This window comes from Nerophis lumbriciformis, linkage group LG04, assembly GCF_033978685.3.
Source record: "Nerophis lumbriciformis linkage group LG04, RoL_Nlum_v2.1, whole genome shotgun sequence".
NCBI classification, from domain to species: Eukaryota; Metazoa; Chordata; class Actinopteri; order Syngnathiformes; family Syngnathidae; genus Nerophis; species Nerophis lumbriciformis.
Window position 1 is genome coordinate 58,527,501 of NC_084551.2, and position 13,838 is coordinate 58,541,338.

The 13,838-nt window shown below is 38.6% G+C and overlaps 1 protein-coding gene across 1 annotated transcript in view; it reads left to right on the forward strand.

Annotated features, from left to right (window-relative positions):
* Positions 1-11: 11 nt before the first annotated feature.
* Positions 12-13,838, forward strand: part of stk40 (serine/threonine kinase 40) — a 56,400-nt gene continuing 42,573 nt past the window's right edge. The window contains exon 1 of the mRNA XM_061958525.2: positions 12-217. The gene's annotated coding sequence lies outside the window, so the exon portion shown is untranslated. The remainder of the gene's footprint in view (positions 218-13,838) is intronic.

Below are 13,838 nucleotides of genomic sequence, written 5' to 3' on the forward strand. Positions count from 1 at the left end.
TCGCTGTGGAAAGATGCGATCAGCGGAGAGAGAGCAGCCTTCTCCTTAATTGCTCATTTCACACACAGCCTGAACAACAACACACCACGACCACGACGGAAGCGGAATAGCTCCACGCACGCACCGCATCCACGGCGTTCCCCCGAGAAATGTGGACGTTGTGAGGGCGCGACGCGAGACTTTTAACCCGCCAGCAGCCAGCAGGTTTGGGCTTGAGGTGAGCTCGGTTGCTAGCTAGCTCCGGTGGCTAATAGTGCATGCTAGTAGTTGGCTTTAAATGTCTTCTCTGCCCACTTTGGCCTCACTCTGAGCGGATAACTCACACGTCAAGCCCGGCCTGCGAGTCCTCAGTGTTAGATTACAACATATACTAGTGTTCATTTAGCTGCACATTTAGCCAACAGTCTTGTAGTTTGCACGTCAAACACTAACTTGTCTCGTCTGTGTCCTCTTTGTGTGGACGCTGGCTTTGCTGCTACTACTATTAGTACTACTATCACTATTAGTACTACTACTACCATAAGTAATACTACTACTAGTACTACTATTACTACTACTACTATTAGTACTACTACTACAACATTAGTACTAATATTACTAGTACTACTACTATTACTAGTACTAGTACTACTACTATTAGTAGTATTACTATTAGTAGTACTACTACTATTAGTACTACTACTACTATTATTCGTAGTACTAGTACTAGTTCTACTACTACTAGTACTAGTTCTACTACTAGTACTAGTTCTACTATTAGTACTGCTAATACTACTACTACATTAGTATTACTAGTACTACTACTACTATTAGTAGTAGTACTACTACTACTACTACAATTAGTACTACTATTACTAGTACTATTAGTACTACTATTACTATTAGTAATACTACTACTAGTACTAGTTCTACTACTACTAGTTATACTACTATTAGTACTGCTAATACCACTACTATTAGTACGACTACTACTACTATTAGTACGACTACTAGTACTACTACTACTACTACTACTACTAGTAGTACTATTAATACTACTAGTACTATTAGCATCACTATTACTATTAGTACGACGACTACTACTACTACTAGTAGTAGTACTATTAATACTACTATTAGTTCTACTAGTATTAGCACTGCTAATACTACAATTAGTACTACTACTATTAGTTCTACTAATATTAGTACTGCTACTACTATTAGTACTGCTATTACTATTTGTACTACTACTGCTACTACTATTAGTACTGCTAATACTACTACTACATTAGTATTACTATTACTACTACTATTAGTAGTACTACTACAATTAGTACTACTATTACTAGTACTCTAAGTACTACTATTACTATTAGTACAACTAGTACTAGTTCTAGTACAACTAGTACTAGTTCTAGTACTACTAGTACTAGTTCTACTACTATTAGTACTGCTAATACTACTACTATCAGTACTACTACTACTACTATTACTATTACTATTAGTACTACTATTACTACTACTATTACTATTAGTACTACTACTATTACTACTACTACTATTAGTTCTACTACTATTAGTACTGCTAATACTACTATTAGTTCTACTACTATTAGTACTGCTACTACTATTAGTACTGCTATTACTATTAGTACTACTACTGCTACTACTATTAGTACTACTACTACAACTACAATTAGTACTGCTACTACAATTAGTACTAATACTGCTACTGCAATTAGTACTACTACTGTTACTACAGTTAATACTACTACTACTGCTGCTACTACAATCAGTACTACTACTATTAGTACTACTACTACTACTACAAACCCCGTTTCCATATGAGTTGGGAAATGGTGTTAGATGTAAATATAAACGGAATACAATGATTTGCAAATCCTTTTCAAGCCATATTCAATTGAATGCACTACAAAGACAACATATTTGATGTTCAAACTCATAAACTATATTTTACCACTCGCACCGTTAGCACCACAGCTAGCGTTACCCATGCCGCTACCTCTCTGCTTGGCGAGGGTGTATGACGTTGCACGCGCGACAGTATGTGACGTATGTAAGAAGGTGCGTTTGTTTTATGTCTCTGTGAGAAGGAGAGACAAGAAAGAGTAAGAAAAGCCTGTAGTGTAATGCCAGCAGCTAAAAGCAACTGCGTGAGAACGTATACTCCAATATCACCATATAGTCATTTTCTATATCGCACAGAGACAAACCCGCGATATATCAAGTATATTCCATATATCGCCCAGCTCTATTTTCATGTATGTTTTGGGTGTCCCATTCAGGCAGCGGACTCTCCCCAAATGATAATAAACACCTCCCAGTCAACTACTAGTAACATCACTATGAGCCCGTTGACCTTCTAGAAACTTAAACTGCGGCTCAGCTCGCTCGCAGTTCTGGCTTGAGGTGAAGGTTAATGAGTTTTTAGCGTAGCGTTAGCTCATTTTGCGGTGTGTGTGTGTGTTACGGACAGCAAAGCCCTGTCTGTCTGTTATTTCACTTGACCTTTTTCTGTGTTTATTGAGCTGTGTTGAAGCAGCAAAAAAGGACATTATGTTAAATGAAGAGTTTCTGTCTCTGATAGTTGATATAATAATGTAACTGCATCATTAAGCCTACATGAACTCCATGGTGTTCAGGGATGAATAGTCTCTCCTATTGCTATTGTACTATTTTTTCAGCTAGAGTTACATTAATCAATAGTAATGCAGCAGCCTAGTTTTGAATGGCAGGGTCCCTGCTATCACATGTTGATACAAATATAACATTTACATAATAAATCAACTACAGGCTTCCCAAATGCTGTAATAAATTAAGCATGATGATGAGTTGACTTGAGGTTGTTTAATGTTGCACTTTTTATATGGAGAAGAAAAGTTTAGTCATTTTATTTAATCTGAGCAACAACTTGCAGTTTAATGTTGATTAACGTGGGCAGAATTATTATAGTGTTCCCAATGTTAAAAGGATAAAGCCATTGTTTACAAATTTGGTAATTAAATCATCAAAAAATGTATATTTTGTTGTTTTCTTACTGTACCGAAAATTAACCGAACCATGACCTCTAAACCGAGGTACGTACCGAAATGTTTGTGTACCGTTACACCCCTACCAAACACACATACTGTACATCTAAATGTGCACATATAATTTATCCACACATACACCGTGGCCCCCATAGACACATTTTCTCTCTCAATGTGGCCCCCCGAGTCAAAATATTTGCCCAGCTCTGACCTAACACAACAGGTCAGAATGTATTTATAGCAGACCGCCACAAATAAATGATTATTATGGGAAAGACTGTACAAGCACGGTAATAAGCCATGTGTCATACCAATGCTCAACAGATCAGTTTGCTATCTTTGTCCTCGGTCTGCAATCCTACAAGTGTACCTAATCTCTTTTGAAACCGTTTTTTAGTCCCAAAACGTGTCCAAAAAGGAGTAGGAAGAAGCTCAGTTTATTTATTCCGACAACTTCTCTATTTCTCAGCAATGACTGAGAATCTTTTCACTTCCTGTATGTTGCATCAATACAACTGCGAGCATGGTGAGAACTATTGCTTTGTTTTAAGTAGTGGACAATTTTTAATGAGCTTCTTGCTGCTCCACTTCTTAGACGCGGCACCATCCGTTTATACAGTTGACATGTTTTGCATTATGGCTGCTCCTGCAGAGCCAAACCAGCGGTACCAAGAAGCTGTAGGCCAGGGGTGCTCACACTTTTTCTGCAGGCGAGCTACTTTTCAATTGATCAAGTCGTGGGGATCTACCTCATTCATATATATCATTTATATTTACTTATTTATGAAATATATGTTTTTGTTAACAAGTTAAAGGTGTTTAATGATAATGCAAGCATGTTTAACACATATAGTTAATATTGTTAATACATTAAAGGTGTTTAATGATAATACAAGTATGTTTAATACATATAGTTAATATTGTTAACAAGTTAAAGGTGTTTAAAGATAATGCAAGCATGTTTAACACATATAGTTAATATTGTTAACAGGTTAAAGGTGGTTAAAAATAATACAAGCATGTTTAACACAAATAGTTAATATTGTTAACAACTTAAAGGTGGTTAAAGATAAAAAAAGCATGTTTAACACATATAGTTAATATTGTTAACAACTTAAAGGTGGTTAAAGATAATACAAGCATGTTTAACACATATAGTTAATATTGTTAACAAGTTAAAGGTGTTTAAAGATAATACAAGCATGTTTAACACATATAGTTAATATTGTTAATACATTAAAGATGTGTAAAGATAATACAAGTATGTTTAATACATATAGTTAATATTGTTAACAAGTTAAAGGTGTTTAAAGATAATGCAAGCATGTTTAACACATATAGTTAATATTGTTAACAGGTTAAAGGTGGTTAAAAATAATACAAGCATGTTTAACACAAATAGTTAATATTGTTAACAACTTAAAGATGGTTAAAGATAAAACAAGCATGTTTAACACATATAGTTAATATTGTTAACAACTTAAAGGTGGTTAAAGATAATACAAGCATGTTTAACACATATAGTTAATATTGTTATCAACTTAAAGGTGTTTAAAGATAATACAAGCATGTTTAACACATATAGTTAATATTGTTAACAACTTAAAGGTGGTTAAAGATAATACAAGCATGTTTAACACATATAGATTCCTTTCTTTCATGAAGACAAGAATATAAGTTGGTGTATTACCTGATTGTGATGACTTGCATTGATTGGAATCAGACAGTGGTGATGATAACGTCCGCATTTTCGAATGGAGGAGAAAAAAAGTCCTCCTTTCTGTCCAATACCACATGAAAGCGGTTGGTTTTTGGCATCTTATTTGTCCAGCTTCCGTACTCCTTTGTATACACTTTACAAGAAATACATTGTCGGCAAACTCCGCAGCTTGCTAGCTTGTGCACGCCAGCTTTCTGAGACTCTTATTTTGGTAGCGCAGGCAGGATGAAGCAGAGCTTTTATTGTGCAACTGTGCAGTCGGTCTTTGGAGTTTTGACGACAGGTACGGCGCCAGAGTCTGTTGAAATAAAGTGTTTCTCGCCTTCCAGTCGGTAATTTTAATGAGCTGGCAGCAGCCAGCGTCATCTCAGAAGACCCTCGGGTGCCGTGAATGTCAGTCAAGTGACGAAAGTGACGTCATAGTGAAGATTTATGATCGCTCATTTTTAGGACTATTTTTTTAATGCCTGGCTGGTGATCGACTGACACACCCTCCGAGATCGACCGGTAGATCGCGATCGACGTAATGAGCACCCCTGCTGTAGGCGGATCTAGTCAGACACCTCACGCGCTCGGTTTGCTAGCGATACCATTGTGTGTTCCGTGGGCCACCGGCAGGATCCTGTCCTTTCGGTGCAGTGCGATACCATCACAGATGGTATCTGCCTGTGTCCGAAAGGGAATAGCTGCAAGTATGCCGTCACCGCGCTGATGTCATCTAGGTCGGCGCGCTTTTGTTGGCTGCCGTGACCTTTGCTTTTTAACGTGTGTCGGGGGTTGGATCGGTTTAGAAGTCTGGAGGTTCTTGTTGTTGAGCTCCTCTCCCAATGAATCATTTGCATTGGTCCAAGGTGCACGGACACTTGCATTGTGCAACTTGCAAGGGATCGAACACATGACGGGCCACAATATTAGGTATTTATGCACAGTCAAATGTTCAAGAACCTCACATGGTTTTTTATTGCTGTGGGTGTGCTTTGCTGGCTACAGACTAGGGCTGGGAATCTTTGGGCACCGAACAATTCAATCCAAGTCTGATTCCTGGGGCGACGATTCATTTCAAAATCGATCTTCGATTCAATACGATTCCTGATTTAAACTGACTATTTAGTACAAACCCCGTTTCCATATGAGTTGGGAAATTGTGTTAGATGTAAATATAAACGGAATACAATGATTTGCAATCATTTTCAACCCATATTCAGTTGAATATGCTACAAAGACAACATATTTGATGTTCAAACTCATAAACATTTTTTTTTTGTTGCAAATAATCATTAACTTTAGAATTTGATGCCAGCAACACGTGACAAAGAAGTTGGGAAAGGTGACAATAAATACTGATAAAGTTGAGGAATGCTCATCAAACACTTATTTGGAACATCCCACAGGTGTGCAGGCTAATTGGGAACAGGTGGGTGCCATGATTGGGTATAAAAGTAGATTCCATGAAATGCTCAGTCATTCACAAACAAGGATGGGGCGAGGGTCACCACTTTGTCAACAAATGCGTGAGCAAATTGTTGAACAGTTTAAGAAAAACCTTTCTCAACCAGCTATTGCAAGGAATTTAGGGATTTCACCATCTACGGTACGTAATATCATCAAAGGGTTCAGAGAATCTGGAGAAATCACTGCACGTAAGCAGCTAAGCCCGTGACCTTCGATTCCTCCGGCTGTACTGCATCAACAAGCGACATCAGCGTGTAAAGGATATCATCACATAGGCTCAGGAACACTTCAGAAACCCACTGTCAGTAACTACAGTTGGTCGCTACATCTGTAAGTGCAAGTTAAAACTCTCCTATGCAAGGAAAAAAACGTTTATCAACAACACCCAGAAACGCCGTCGACTTCACTGGGCCTGAGCTCATCTAAGATGGACTAATACAAAGTGGAAAAGTGTTCTGTGGTCTGACGAGTCCACATTTCGAATTGTTTTTGGAAACTGTGGACGTCGTGTCCTCCGGACCAAAGAGGAAAATAACCACCCGGATTGTTATAGGTGCAAAGTGTAAAAGGCAGCATGTGTGATGGTATGGGGGTGTATTAGTGCCCAAGACATGGGTAACTTACACATCTGTGAAGGCACCATTAATGCTGAAAGGTACATACAGGTTTTGGAGCAACATATGTTGCCATCCAAGCAACGTTACCATGGACGCCCCTGCTTATTTCAGCAAGACAATGCCAAGCCATGTGTTACATCAACGTGGCTTAATAGTAAAAGAGTGCAGGTACTAGACTGGCCTGCTTGTAGTCCAGACCTGTCTCCCATTGAAAATGTGTGGCGCATTATGAAGCCTAAAATAGCACAACGGAGACCCCCGGACTGTTGAACAACTTAAGCTGTACATCAAGCAAGAATGGGAAAGAATTCCACCTGAGAAGCTTAAAAAATGTGTCTCCTCAGTTCCCAAACGTTTACTGAGTGTTGTTAAAAGGAAAGGCCATGTAACACAGTGGTGAACATGCCCTTTCCCAACTACTTTGGCACCTGTTGCAGCCATGAAATTCTAAGTTAATTATTATTTCCCCAAAAAAATAAAGTTTATGAGTTTGAACATCAAATATGTTGTCTTTGTAGCGCATTCAACTGAATATGGATTGAAAAGGATTTGCAAATCATTGTATTCCGTTTATATTTACATCTAACACAATTTCCCAACTCATATGGAAACGGGGTTTGTATAATAATTATAATGTTACAGGTAGGGTTGTCTTTAGGGATGTCCGATAATATCGGACTGCCGATATTATCGGCCGATGAATGCTTTAAAATGTAATATCGGAAATTATCGGTATCTGTTTCAAAATGATCGGCATCGGTTCCAAAAGTAAAATGTATGACTTTTTAAAACACCGCTGTGTACACGGACGTAAGGAGAAGTACAGAGCGCCAATAAACCTTAAAGACACTGCCTTTGCGTGCCGGCCCATTCACATATCTACAGCTTTTCACACACACAAGTGAATGCAAGCATACTTGGTCAACAGCCATACAGTTCACACTGAGGGTGGCCGTATAAACAACTTTAACACTGTTACAAATATGCGCCACACTGTGAACCCACACCAAACAAGAATGACAAACACATTTTGGGAGAACATCCGCACCGTAACACAACAGAACAAATACCCAGAACCCCTTGCAGCACTAACTCTTCCGAGACGCTACAATATACACCCCTCAACCCCGCCCACCTCAACCTCCTCATGCTCTCTCAGGGAGAGCACGTCCCAAATTCCAAGCTGCTGTTTTGAGACATGTTAAAAAAAAAAGCACTTTGTGACTTCAATAATAAATATGGCAGTGCCATGTTGGCACTTTTTTCCATAACTTGAGTTGAAGTTGTTCTCTTATTTTGGAAAACCTTGTTACATTGTTTAATCCATCCAGCGGGGCATCACGACAAAATTAGGCATAATAATGTGTTAATTCCACGACTGTATATATCGGTATCGGTCGATATCGGTATCGTTAATTACCCTATTTTTCGGAGTATAAGTCGCTCCGGCCGAAAATGCATAATATAGAAGGAAAAAAACATATATAAGTCGCATTGGAGTATAAGTCGCATTTTTGGGGGAAATGTATTTGATAAAAGCCAACACCAAGAATAGACATTTGAAAGGCAATTTAAAATAAATAAAGAATAGTGAACAACAGGCTGAATAAGTGTACGTTATATGAGGCATAAATAACCAACTGGTATGTTAACGTAACATATTATGGTAAGAGTCATTCAAATAACTATAACATATAGAACATGCTATACGTTTACCAAACAATCTGTCACTCCTAATCGCTAAATCCCATGAAATCTTATACGTCTAGTCCCTTACGTGAATGAGATAAATAATATTATTTGATATTTTACGCTAATGTGTTAATAATTTCACACATAAGTCGCTCCTGAGTATAAGTCACACCCCCGGCCAAACTATGAAAAAAACTGCGACTTATAGTCCGAAAAATACGGTAAGAGTTGGACAATATCGGAATATTGGATATCGGCAAAAAAGCCATTATCGGACATCTCTAGTTGTTTTGATACCAATATTTTGGTACCGGTACCAAAATTTATTTAGATACTTTTTGATACTTTTCTAAATAAAGGGGACCACAAAAAATGGCATTATTGGCTTTAGTTTAATAAAGAATCTTAGGGTACATTAAACATATGTTTATTATTGCAATCGAAGAACAATTTAGTCCTTAAATAAAATAGTGAACATACTAGACAACTTGTCTTTTAGTAGTGAGTACAAACCCCGTTTCCATATGAGTTGGGAAATTGTGTTAGATGTAAATATAAAAGGAATACAATGATTTGCAAATCCTTTTCAACCCATATTCAATTGAATGCACTACAAAGACAACATATTTGATGTTCAAACTGATAAACGTTTTTTTTTTTTTTTGCAAATAATTAACTTAGAATTTCATTGCTGCAACACGTGCCAAAGTAGTTGGGAAAGGGCATGTTCACCACTGTGTTACATGGCCTTTCCTTTTAACAACACTCAGTAAACGTTTGGGAACTGAGGAGACACATTTTTTAAGCTTCTCAGGTGGAATTCTTTCCCATTCTTGATGTACAGCTTAAGTTGTTCAACAGTCCGGGGGTCTCCGTTGTGCTATTTTAGGCTTCATAATGCGCCACACATTTTCAATGGGAGACAGGTCTGGACTACAGGCAGGCCAGTCTAGTACCCGCACTCTTTTACTATTAAGCCACGTTGATGTAACGCGTGGCTTGGCATTGTCTTGCTGAAATAAACAGGGGCGTCCATGGTAACGTTGCTTGGATGGCAACATATGTTGCTCCAAAACCTGTATGTACTTTTCAGCATTAATGGTGCCTTCACAGATGTGTAAGTTACCCATGTCTTGGGCACTAATACACCCCCATACCATCACAGATGCTGGCTTTTCAACTTTGTGCCTAGAACAATCCGGATGGTTCTTTTCCTCTTTGGTCCGGAGGGCACGACGTCCACAGTTTCCAAAAACAATTTGAAATGTGGACTCGTCAGACCACAGAACACTTTTCCACTTTGTATCAGTCCATCTTAGATGAGCTCAGGCCCAGCGAAGCCGACGGCGTTTCTGGGTGTTGTTGATAAACGGTTTTCGCCTTGCATAGGAGAGTTTTAACTTGCACTTACAGATGTAGTGACCAACTGTAGTTACTGACAGTGGGTTTCTGAAGTGTTCCTGAGCCCATGTGGTGATATCCTTTACACACTGATGTCGCTTGTTGATGCAGTACAGCCTGAGGGATCGAAGGTCACAGGCTTAGCTGCTTACGTGCAGTGATTTCTCCAGATTCTCTGAACCCTTTGATGATATTACGGACCGTAGATGGTGAAATCCCCAAATTCCTTGCAATAGCTGGTTGAGAAAGGTTTTTCTTAAACTGTTCAACAATTTGCTAACGCATTTGTTGACAAAGAAAAAAAAAAAAAGGGTGAGGAACTGATACCTTGTTGAGGCGGTATAGTACCGAAAACGATTCATAAGTATTGCGGTACTCTACCGACATACCTCCCTCTGGTTGCATGGAGATAGCCTAAAAATGTATTTAAAAAATGTACTCTAATTTAAAAAAATAAAATAAAAATAAAACATTTTTAAAATGGTTTTCTGAAAATCATGAATTGATTTAGAATCGGAATTAATAAGAATAGCGATTCCAATGTGAATACATTTTTTGTGCACCCCTGCTATAGACACTTTCCTATTGGCAAAACTAAGTATGACAAGTTGTCTAGTATGTTCACTATCTTATTTATTGCCAACATTTTTCTTTGATTGCAAAAAAAAACATGTTTAATGTATAAGATTTGCTGTTAAAAATAAGACAAAGAAATTAGAATTTTGGTAAAGATACTGAAATCTTGGTATTGGAATAACCCTGGTCTGATGCTTTCAATGCAGTGATTTAGGTCCCAAAAAGGGTAGAGTAGAGTAGAGTAGACCAGTGTTTTTCAACCACTGTGCCGTGAGATATTGTTTGGTGTGCCGTGGGAAATTATGCAACTTCACCTAATTGGTCCAAAAAATATGTTTTGCAAATCAATAATTATTAATCTGCTTAGTGTCTGTGCTGTGTGAAACTCAGCAGGGTAACCACGTAATACTCCATGTCAGTAGGTGGCAGCAGGTAGTTAATTGCTCTGTAAAAGTCGTAATGTGTCGGGTGAAAGAGGACGGTTTGTCGTGATCCCAATGTGCAGACCACAGTGGGAGGCAGAGTGAAGGTAAAAAGGTATGTAATGCTTAAACCAAAAATGAACAAAAGGGAAAGGAAAAGGAAATGGCTGTGCAAGACGAAAGTAAAACTGAACTGGCTACAAAGTAAACGGAAACATAATGCTGGACGACAGCAAAAACTTACGACGTCCACAAAGTACATCTGTACTAGGGATGTCCCGATCCGATATTTGGATCGGATCGGCTGCCGATATTTGCCAAAAATTGCGTATCGGCAAGGCATGGGAAAATGCCGATCCAGATCCAGTTTAAAAAAACTCCGGTCCGTGTTTTCCAACGCACCTATTTAAATAATACATTCCACTTTTCTGCTGCTCCGTAATTTCCGTTCCGCATTTTCCAGCACACCTTCAACACATCCACAATTCTCACGCAGTTGCTTTTAGCTGCTGGCATTACATGACAGGCTCTTCACTCTTTCCTGTCTCCCTCTCACAGACAGCGAGCGCACCTTCTTACACACGTCACATACTGTCACGTCATACGTCATATACGTATACGTCCTCTCCCAGCAGAGAGCGAGGTAGCGGCATGGCTAACGTTAGCTGTGATGCTAGCGCAGCCGCTATGGTGCGCGCCTGCTCAAGTGTCCTCTGCGCATAGCAAATCTATGCCACGCACAAAATCAAATAAAAAAATAAGCGCATAACAATTTTCGACACACGGACACGACCGAGAAAACAGTTTTCGTCATCATTGTTCAAATATTGTAACGTCTGTCGAGACGCTTATCTCCATTCGGTGCCACACGTCCACACCATCAAAATGCAGAGGCAAAAATTTCCACATCAACACCGTATGAAAAAATTAGTGATTTTTTTAGTTGTGATTTCCTTCTCTGCATGAAAGTTTAAAAGTAGCATATATTAATGCAGTATGAAGAAGAATGTTTTAATGTAGACATGCAAGCCTTGAAAGAACATTTTGAAAATCAAGACTACATTTCCTGCAAATGGGTGCATTTCTACCCTATATTTTAACTTTAGATTTATTCTCATATCAAACTCTTTTGGCTGTCTTTTTGACACTTACATCCGGCGCCCCCCTCCACACCCTGGATTATAAATAATGTAAATAATTCAATGTGATTATCTTGTGTGATGACTGTATTATGATGATAGTATATATCTGATAGTATATATCTGTATCATGAATCAATTTAAGTGGACCCCGACTTAAACAAGTTGAAAAACTTATTGGGGTGTTACCATTTAGTGGTCAATTGTACGGAATATGTACTTCACTGTGCAACCTACTAATAAAAGTCTCAATCAATCAAAACACATAGAATCATCATACTGCTGTGATTATATGCATCAATATATATTGTGTATCGCAATATGGCCTTAAAATATCGCAATATTAAAAAAAGGCCATATCGCCCAGCACTAGTTCAATGATGCCATTTCTGTTTGTCATGTATAATTGTGTCTATTTTGTGTTTATCCTTGAATAAACAGGTCAGTTTCTTGTTACCAACCATTGTGTATTATTCAAACTCCCCTAATTCAGCTGGCTAGTTGTTATCAAGAGTACTAAAACCCTTTTCAACATGATTCTGACAACTAAGTAGGCTAAATAACTTTAAACTTTAATACATGCTCGGATAGGCCAGTATCGGTCAGTATCGGTATCGGTATTGGATTGGAAATGCAAAAACAATATCGGTATCGGATCGGAAGTGCAAAAACCTGGATCGGGACATCCCTAATCTGTACATGACATGACAATCAACAATGTCCCCACAAAGAAGGATAGCAACAACTTAAATAGTCTTGCTTGCTAACACAAAGCATGTGTGAGGAATATCTTCAAAGGAAGACATGAAACTGCTACAGGAAAACACCAACAAAACAGTAAGGGCCACCAAAATAACAGCACAAGACAAGAAATAAAGCACTACACACAGGACAACACCAACAAACTCAAAATAAGGCACGACGACCTGGTGGAGTTTAATTTTTTAACGTTTTCTGCTGGTGGTGTGCCTCCGTATTTTTTAAATGGGAAAAAAATGTGCCTTGGCTCAAAAAAGGTTGAAAAACACTGTAGTAGACAACTGTCCTCTTTGTAACTGGATGAAGAAGCCATGATATGATTTTATCAGTGTGTTGCTATGCAGTTGCACACCACTGTAAACACACACAAAAACATATCGTGCCAGTGGATGTAATGCTTGTATGTCTGTCTTTTAGTATTTTTTCAACAATCTTTTGCACAAAGCCTCCGATTTTAAAAATGCATTCATCTATCCGTGGGAACATAGTAGGTTTTAAGGCTGATATTATTTCCTGTCTAGTTTTATTTTTGCTGATCCTCTCTTACTTTCGACAGCGTGACTTTGTGTCACTGCGCCTTACGCCACAGAAGCTCCTCAAGAAAATCTGCCGCTTCATCAGACTCAGTGGGTGATGACTAGTAGTGGCAAGGATGGAGACAGATGGGCGAGAGACACTCTATGATGACACTGTCTGCTGTCTGCTCTCACAAAAAGCCTCATGGAAGTGAGAATCCACGGCCGCCAACTGTCTTGCCTCCGCTCTGGCCCCGAAAGTGCTAACTGGCGAGTGGCGCGCGATACATTCTTGATAGCCTTGAAGAACAGAACAAACATTTTGGGGGTTCTTTATTAGAAGCTTGATTTTATTTTATTTTTAAAGCGTACACAAACCTCTTCACGCTGCATTTGTGCTCGCTAAACTGATGAACAACAACTCTGTATTCCGCACAACAGAGCAATCAAACTTCTTGCATTAATCCACAACTACAAAACCCAAAACCAATGAAGTTGGCACGTTGTGTAAATGGT